Source organism: Erythrolamprus reginae, chromosome 2 (assembly GCF_031021105.1).
Source record: "Erythrolamprus reginae isolate rEryReg1 chromosome 2, rEryReg1.hap1, whole genome shotgun sequence".
Classification (NCBI taxonomy): Eukaryota; Metazoa; Chordata; class Lepidosauria; order Squamata; family Dipsadidae; genus Erythrolamprus; species Erythrolamprus reginae.
Window position 1 is genome coordinate 239,194,735 of NC_091951.1, and position 8,827 is coordinate 239,203,561.

General features: G+C 45.9%; 1 protein-coding gene across 1 annotated transcript in view; it reads left to right on the forward strand.

The window, feature by feature from the left end:
• The window catches only part of LOC139158880 (cyclin-G-associated kinase-like), a 58,582-nt gene extending 52,276 nt beyond the window's left edge, over positions 1 to 6,306 (forward strand). The window contains exons 10-13 of the mRNA XM_070736220.1: positions 528 to 695; positions 1,546 to 1,717; positions 5,046 to 5,213; positions 5,764 to 6,306. The gene's annotated coding sequence lies outside the window, so the exon portion shown is untranslated. The remainder of the gene's footprint in view (positions 1 to 527; positions 696 to 1,545; positions 1,718 to 5,045; positions 5,214 to 5,763) is intronic.
• Positions 6,307 to 8,827: the final 2,521 nt, after the last annotated feature.

Here is an 8,827-nt window from a genome sequence, read left to right on the forward strand (position 1 = left end):
CCGGCACACTGGTTGAAAAACACTGATCTATCCTTTGACACAAGCAGATGCAGAAGCAGAGATATCTTCCTTCTGCAAGTTTTTTAATCTGGGAGATGTTACCTACCCTGAACACTGGCACTTTCTTCCTCTGATGGCTCCTGAGATGAGAATGCAAATATTATATCTATTGGCATAATTTCTTGGCAGGGTGTCTGCCATTACAGTGGGGAGGGGGCCTTACCAGTTCTGTAGTGGACTCCAAAATAGGGGAGAGCCCTGGAGTCCATCTTGTGGGGATCTCCATCCTGGGGAGAGAACGAAGGGCCTGAGTCATTCTTCTGTTAGCCAAAGTAGAGGCAGAGGGTAGAGATGCCTCCCCATTTGCAAACCTTACTCCTAGCCAACTTCTTGGGGACTTCAGAGTCCCTCAGCTGAGAGGTAAAGTAGGTAATTAGCTAGGCTGTAAAAGCTTTTAGAGGACTATGTGTAACCAAAAAAAAAAATTCCTAACACCCCCCCTTCCCCAATTTACTCTTTTTTTAAAGCAAAAAAAAAGTTACTTGCCCAACTGAAGGAACAAGGCAGGCAGATTCTGTTACTCTCTGATGAGATGGATTGCACAGTTGATCGCTGAGAAGATGGATTGCAGGCTGCAATTGATACAGAGGAAGATACCTGTTGCAAGGGGTTCAGGATTCGATCCAAAGAGCAAGGTAAGCGAAGGTGGAGGCTGGGGGGAAAGGAGGATGGTTAGCTAGGCTGCAATAGATTTTAGATGGCTATGTTAACACAAAAAAAATCCTTAAAAATCCAAGTAGAAACCCCTCCCAACTTACTAATATTCTGCTTGGAATGGATCATCCAAGAGTGGCACTTCTGATGGTGTTGTTGTGCCAGTTTGGGTTTCTTGGCCAAGAAACCTATCACTGTCTGTTGCCTTTTCATCCTTCCCAGTAAAAGCTATTACTGCAAAAGGGGGAAAAAGGAGCTTTGTTAACTGAGGACACAATATTAAAGCACACAAAAAGCTCAAAATACAACTTTAAACACACCCAAGAACACAACTTACTCATTCCTGCAACCAAATTAACAGATTGAACAGATTTAACAGTTGGAGGAAGGGACCTTGCAAGGTCATCTAGTCCAGCCCCCTGCCTTGCAGTATTGCAAAAGCTTTAAATGGCTATGCCTAACAAAAGAAATCCTAAACAAAACTCCAAGAAAAAAGACCCTGCCCTATTTTCTATTTTTTAGAGCAAAAAATAAAAAGTTACTTGCCCAGTTGAAGGAACAAGACAGGCAGATTCAATTCCTCTCCAAGGAGATGGATTATACAATTGCTGGACACGGAGATGGATTGCAGGCTACACTCCAGACAAAGAAAGGGCAGGTGTTTCGACCAGCAGCTCAGGATTCAGTCCGAAGAGTGAAGCTAAGCAAGCTGGAGGCTGGAGGTAAAGTAGGTGATTAGCTAGGCTGTAAAAGCTTTTAGAGGACTATGTGTAACCAAAAAAAATATAAAATCCTAACACCCCCCTTCCCCAATTTACTCTTTTTTTAAAGCAAAAAATAAAAAGTTACTTGCCCAACTGAAGGAACAAGGCAGGCAGATTCCATTGCTCTCCAAGAAGATGGATTATGCAGTTGCTCTACGAGGAGATGGATTGCAGGCTGCAATCCAGACAAAAGGCAGGTGTTTTGACCAGCGGCTCAGGATTCAGCCTGAAGAGTGAAGGTAAGCAAGCTGGAAGTTAGAGGGAAGGTAGGTGGTTTGTTAGGCTGCAAAAGCTTTTAAATGGCTATGTCTAACACCCCCCCCCCAAAAAAAAATCCTTTAAAAATCACCAAGAAAATCCCCCACCCAATTTACTAATTTTCTAAAGGAAAAAGAAAAAATGTTACTTGCCAAATTGAAGGAACAAGGCAGGCAGAATCCATTCCTCTTTCCTAGGAGACAGATTGCAGGCTGTAATCCAAATAAAGCAAGGAAGGCGTTGCAAGTGGTAGCTCACAATTCGGTCTGAAGAGCAAAACTAAGCAAGGTGGAGGCTGGGGGGGGGGGAAGGTAGGTGGTTAGCTAGGCTGCAAAATCTTTTAGATAACTATGTCTAACCCAAAAAAATTTCCAAAAACAACGCCAAGGGAAAAAAACCCAATTTACTCTTTTTCTAAAGGAAAAAAAAAGTTACTTACCCAGTTGAAGGAACAAGGTGTCCGGGCGAGGCGAGGCAAAGCAAGTACCTGTTCCTGTTCCAAGAGAAGTGTCAAGAGCAGAATCGTGAACTGTACACCACTTCACTAAGGCATCTGACCCTGTCACTCGTGAAGGTCGGTGGTGCATCAAAATGCTTTCAACAACACTTGCAGGATCGTACATAGCAAGCTTTGCAAGATGTAGGACTCCTGGTTGAGTACCAAAGCAGAAGAAATCCAGAGGTTCCAGAGAAATGATGTTAAACGATTCTATGAAGCCCTCAGATGCATGTATGGACCTCAGCGCTCAGGGAGCTCCCCTGTACTGGACACAGCCGGTTCAGCTCTCATCACTGAATCGACCCTGATTCTATAGTGTTGGGCCCAGCACTTCCAACCTGTATTGAACCGCCCATCTTCCATCAACAATGAGACGATCGGCAGAATGCCCCAGGTGGATATCAACCACAGTGTGCTCCTTTATGGTGAGCTGTCTAAAGGAAAGCGGTCACCTGGGGGACAAAGGAAGCGTTACAAAGACATGTTGAAAGCCCCCTTCAAGTCCCTCGATATTGACACCAACCTCCTGGGAAGCCCTGGCACAAGGTCAACCAACGGGGCGCATGCTGATCCACCCAGGCGGTCAGACATCTGAGGCCAGAAGAACATTGAGAGCAGTAGAGAAGCGAGCACTCTGCAAAGCCAGGGCTGCAAAGGAAAAAGCTGTGACAGTGGTGCCCACACATATCTGCCCAACATGTGGCAGAACATCTGGTGCCCATATAGGCCTTATTAGCTGGACACATTGTATACAACCCACAACCCATTAGAAGTCAAGGTCCTCCTCGAACGCGATGGACGAACATCACCTGTGCAAAGAGAAACAATCTGTATAGGCTGGAGGTGGGGTAGGTGGGCCAGAAATGCTGACCTGAGTAGCGGGAAAAGCAGGCATTTTTTTTTTTAAAGGAAAAGTAGTGAGTGAGAAAAATGGCAAGCGGGTGATTGAGTGGACATGGGAGGAAGGGGCATACAGACCTACCGGTACATCCGAACTGGTCCAAACCACGAGCATTTCACCCCTGGTTCATGGGCAGAAGGCAGTTCCTCATCATCATCACTAACCAGCTGGCATCTATATATGTGTGCCTCCCCACATGAACCCTCAGGGCTGCCCTGCTCCAGCTCTTGTTTCAGCCAGATCCTTCTTGGCAGGCTGCTGTCAGCCACTGACAACTCACCTCTGGAGGTGCCTAGGGCTGGTTCCTCCTCCAAGCTGACCTCGGCATTCTGATGCAGCTCCCGTGGGAGGAATGAAAGGCTATTACTGGTACCGCTTTGCTCTTTCTGGAGCTACATGTAATGGTTTTACACTCTTCCCAGGTAGCACATTGGACTCCTTCCTATGTGAGGGGCTCATCTTCTGGCTTCGTTTTCCTGGGGTTTTCTCCCTAAGGGTACTGGAGAGGGCTGCCAGTTCCTTCTCCAGTAGACCACATTGTGTCAGCTTCCTCCATTATGACCTGTCTGACTTGGGTGGCCCTGCACAGCATAGCTCATTGCTTCATTGAACTTCACAAAGCAAAGCATTGATCCCTGAAGAGGGTGAAATACATACCTTTAATTCCTGGAGGAGGCGCTCCAGGCTGTCTACGGTGTCCTCCTCCAAGTTGCTAATGTCTTCCAGAGTGTCCTCTGGAGAATCCTGTGAACGACAATGATCACACTTCTCATTTAGGACACCAGTCCCTGCTGCTTTGTGGCAAAGGAACCAGTGGCACCAGAGCTTTGGGGCATGTGGCTTGTCTAAGTACCTTCAACCAAGGGCCGAGTGTCCCCTTTGCTCTGCTGCCCAGAGTGCTCCAGCACAGCTCGCTCAGGTTAGGAGAACTAACTAGGGGGACTCCATCCCTCCCCAACTGAGAAGACTGTGTCTTACTTACCCAAGGGCTGGAAGAAGATCCCTTCTCAATCGGTGACTCAAATGAAGCCAGGTCTGCGCCACTGCTGCTCCCTGAGCCCATCTGTGCTAATGGTGAAAGCCCTCGGAGGTAAGAAAGTTTTGGCAGTGGGACAGAGGGTTAGGGTTAGGGTTAGGGCAATGCCTTGACTCCTGATGGGAGGGGGAGAAAGCTTTTGCAAGCCTTAAGCTGAGAAGGATATCTACCATAATTTCTTACCTCCGAGGGCTTTCGTAACCAAATGTCTGGTGTTTTCTCTCTGGGGGGGGGGGGGGAGAAAACAAAGGGGACAAAGATCAAAAGCCGCCATGACCCATTTTGCAAAAGGGGGCAAGTGGAGGCTCCAAGAACCCTCCCAGCTGGCCTGCCAAGGGGTTTGGCCTCCCAGTGGGACTACTCTAGGTCATCTATCCTTTGACACAAGCAGATGCAGAAGCAGAGATATCTTCCCTCTGCAAGTTTTTTAATCTGGGAGATGTTACCTACCCTGAACACTGGCACTTTCTTCCTCTGATGGCTCCTGAGATGAGAATGCAAATATTATATCTATTGGCATAATTTCTTGGCAGGTGTCTGCCATTACAGTGGGGAGGGGGCGTTACCAGTTCTGTAGTGGACTCCAAAATAGGGGAGAGCCCTGGAGTCCATCTTGTGGGGATCTCCATCCTGGGGAGAGAACGAAGGGCCTGAGTCATTCTTCTGTTAGCCAAAGTAGAGGCAGAGGGTAGAGATGCCTCCCCATTTGCAAACTTTACTCCTAGCCAACTTCTTGGGGACTTCAGAGTCCCTCAGCTGAGAGGTAAAGTAGGTGATTAGCTAGGCTGTAAAAGCTTTTAGAGGACTATGTGTAACCAAAAAAAAAAATTCCTAACACCCCCCCCCCTTCCCCAATTTACTCTTTTTTTAAAGCAAAAAAACAGTTACTTGCCCAACTGAAGGAACAAGGCAGGCAGATTCTGTTACTCTCTGATGAGATGGATTGCACAGTTGATCGCTGAGAAGATGGATTGCAGGCTGCAATTGATACAGAGGAAGATACCTATTGCAAGGGGTTCAGGATTCGATCCAAAGAGCAAGGTAAGCGAAGGTGGAGGCTGGGGGGAAAGGATGATGGTTAGCTAGGCTGCAATAGATTTTAGATGGCTATGTTAAGACAAAAAAAATCCTTAAAAATCCAAGTAGAAACCCCTCCCAACTTACTAATATTCTGCTTGGAATGGATCACCCAAGAGTGGCACTTCTGATGGTGTTGTTGTGCCAGTTTGGGTTTCTTGGCCAAGAAACCTATCACTGTCTGTTGCCTTTTCATCCTTCCCAGTAAAAGCTATTACTGCAAAAGGGAAAAAAAGGAGCTTTGTTAACTGAGGACATAATATTAAAGCACACAAAAAGCACAAAAAGCTCAAAATACAACTTTAAACACACACAAGAACACAACTTACTCATTCCTGCAACCAAATTAACACATTGAACAGATTTAACAGTTGGAAGAAGGGACCTTGCAAGGTCATCTAGTCCAGCCCCCTGCCTAGCAGTATTGCAAAAGCTTTAAATGGCTATGCCTAACAAAAGAAATCCTAAACAAAACTCCAAGAAAAAAGACCCTGCCCTATTTTCTATTTTTTAGAGCAAAAAATAAAAAGTTACTTGCCCAACTGAAGGAACAAGGCAGGCAGATTCCATTGCTCTCCAAGAAGATGGATTGTACAGTTGCTCTACGAGGAGATGAATTGCAGGCTGCAATCCAGACAAAAGGCAGTTGTTTTGACCAGCGGCTCAGGATTCAGTCCGAAGAGTGAAGCTAAGCAAGCTGGAAACTGGAGGTAAAGTAGATTTAACAGTTGGAAGAAGGGACCTTGCAAGGCCATCTAGTCCAGCCCCCTGCCTAGCAGTATTGCAAAAGCTTTACAAAAGAAATCCTAAACAAAACTCCAAGAAAAAAAGACCCTGCCCTATTTTCTATTTTTTAGAGCAAAAAATAAAAAGTTACTTGCCCAGTTGAAGGAACAAGACAGGCAGATTCAATTCCTCCCCAAGGAGATGGATTATACAATTGCTGGACACGGAGATGGATTGCAGGCTACACTCCAGACAAAGAAAGGGCAGGTGTTTCGACCAGCAGCTCAGGATTCAGTCGGAAGAGTGAAGCTAAGCAAGCTGGAGGCTGGAGGTAAAGTAGGTGATTAGCTAGGCTGTAAAAGCTTTTAGAGGACTATGTGTAACAAAAAAAAAAAAATTCCTATTACTGCAAAAGGGAAAAAAGGAGCTTTGTTAACTGAGGACACAATATTAAAGCACACAAAAAGCTCAAAAAGCTCAAAATATAACTTTAAACACACCCAAGAACACAGCTTACTCATTCTTGCAACCAAATTAACACATTGAACAGATTTAACAGTTGGAAGAAGGGACCTTGCAAGGCCATCTAGTCCAGCCCCCTGCCTAGCAGTATTGCAAAAGCTTTAAATGGCTATGCCTAACAAAAGAAATCCTAAACAAAACTCCAAGAAAAAAGACCCTGCCCTATTTTCTATTTTTTAGAGCAAAAAATAAAAAGTTACTTGCCCAGTTGAAGGAACAAGACAGGCAGATTCAATTCCTCTCCAAGGAGATGGATTATACAATTGCTGGACACGGAGATGGATTGCAGGCTACACTCCAGACAAAGAAAGGGCAGGTGTTTCGACCAGCAGCTCAGGATTCAGTCCGAAGAGTGAAGCTAAGGAAGCTGGAGGCTGGGGGTAAAGTAGGTGATTAGCTAGGCTGTAAAAGCTTTTAGAGGACTATGTGTAACCAAAAAAAATATAAAATCCTAACACACACCCCTTCCCCAATTTACTCTTTTTTTAAAGCAAAAAAAAAGTTACTTGCCCAACTGAAGGAACAAGGCAGGCAGATTCTGTTACTCTCCAAGAAGATGGATTGTACAGTTGCTCTACGAGGAGATGAATTGCAGGCTGCAATCCAGACAAAAGGCAGGTGTTTTGACCAGCGGCTCAGGATTCAGTCCGAAGAGTGAAGCTAAGCAAGCTGGAAACTGGAGGTAAAGTAGATTTAACAGTTGGAAGAAGGGACCTTGCAAGGCCATCTAGTCCAGCCCCCTGCCTAGCAGTATTGCAAAAGCTTTACAAAAGAAATCCTAAACAAAACTCCAAGAAAAAAGACCCTTCCCTATTTTCTATTTTTTAGAGCAAAAAATAAAAAGTTACTTGCCCAACTGAAGGAACAAGACAGGCAGATTCAATTCCTCTCCAAGAAGATGGATTGTACAGTTGCTCTACGAGGAGATGGATTGCAGGCTGCAATCCAGACAAAAGGCAGGTGTTTTGACCAGCGGCTCAGGATTCAGCCTGAAGAGTGAAGGTAAGCAAGCTGGAAGTTAGAGGGAAGGTAGGTGGTTTGTTAGGCTGCAAAAGCTTTTAAATGGCTATGTCTAACAACCCCCCCCCCCCCCCAAAAAAAAATATCCTTTAAAAATCACCAAGAAAATCCTCCACCCAATTTACTATTTTTCTAAAGGAAAAAAAAAGTTACTTACCCAGTTGAAGGAACAAGGTGTCCAGGCGAGGCGAGGCAAAGCAAGTACCTGTTCCTGTTCCAAGAGAAGTGTCAAGAGCAGAATCGTGAACTGTACACCAATTCACTAAGGCATCTGACACTGTCACTCATGAAGGTCGGTGGTGCATCAAAATGCTTTCAACAACACTTGCAGGATCGTACATAGCAAGCTTTGCAAGATGTAGGACTCCTGGTTGAGTACCAAAGCAAAAGAAATCCAGAGGTTCCAGAGAAATGATGTTAAACGATTCTATGAAGCCCTCAGATCCATGTATGGACCTCAGCGCTCAGGGAGCTCCCCTGTACTGGACACAGCCGGTTCAGCTCTCATCACTGAATCGACCCTGATTCTATAGTGTTGGGCCCAGCACTTCCAACCTGTATTGAACCGCCCATCTTCCATCAACAATGAGACGATCGGCAGAATGCCCCAGGTGGATATCAACCACAGTGTGCTCCTTTATGGTGAGCTGTCTAAAGGAAAGCGGTCACCTGGGGGACAAAGGAAGCGTTACAAAGACATGTTGAAAGCCCCCTTCAAGTCCCCCGATATTGACACCAACCTCCTGGGAAGCCCTGGCACAAGGTCAACCAACGGGGCGCATGCTGATCCACCCAGGCGGCCAGACATCTGAGGCCAGAAGAACATTGAGAGCAGTAGAGAAGCGAGCACTCTGCAAAGCCAGGGCTGCAAAGGAAAAAGCTGTGACAGTGGTGCCCACACATATCTGCCCAACATGTGGCAGAACATCTCGTGCCCATATAGGCCTTATTAGCTGGACACATTGTATACAACCCACAACCCATTAGAAGTCAAGGTCCTCCTCGAACGCGATGGACGAACATCACCTGTGCAAAGAGAAACAATCTGTATAGGCTGGAGGTGGGGTAGGTGGGCCAGAAATGCTGACCTGAGTAGCGGGAAAAGCAGGCTTTTTTTTTTTTTAAAGGAAAAGTAGTGAGTGAGAAAAATGGCAAGCGGGTGATTGAGTGGACATGGGAGGAAGGGGCATACAGACCTACCGGTACATCCGAACTGGTCCAAACCACGAGCATTTCACCCCTGGTTCATGGGCAGAAGGCAGTTCCTCATCATCATCACTAACCAGCTGGCATCTATATATGTGTGCCTC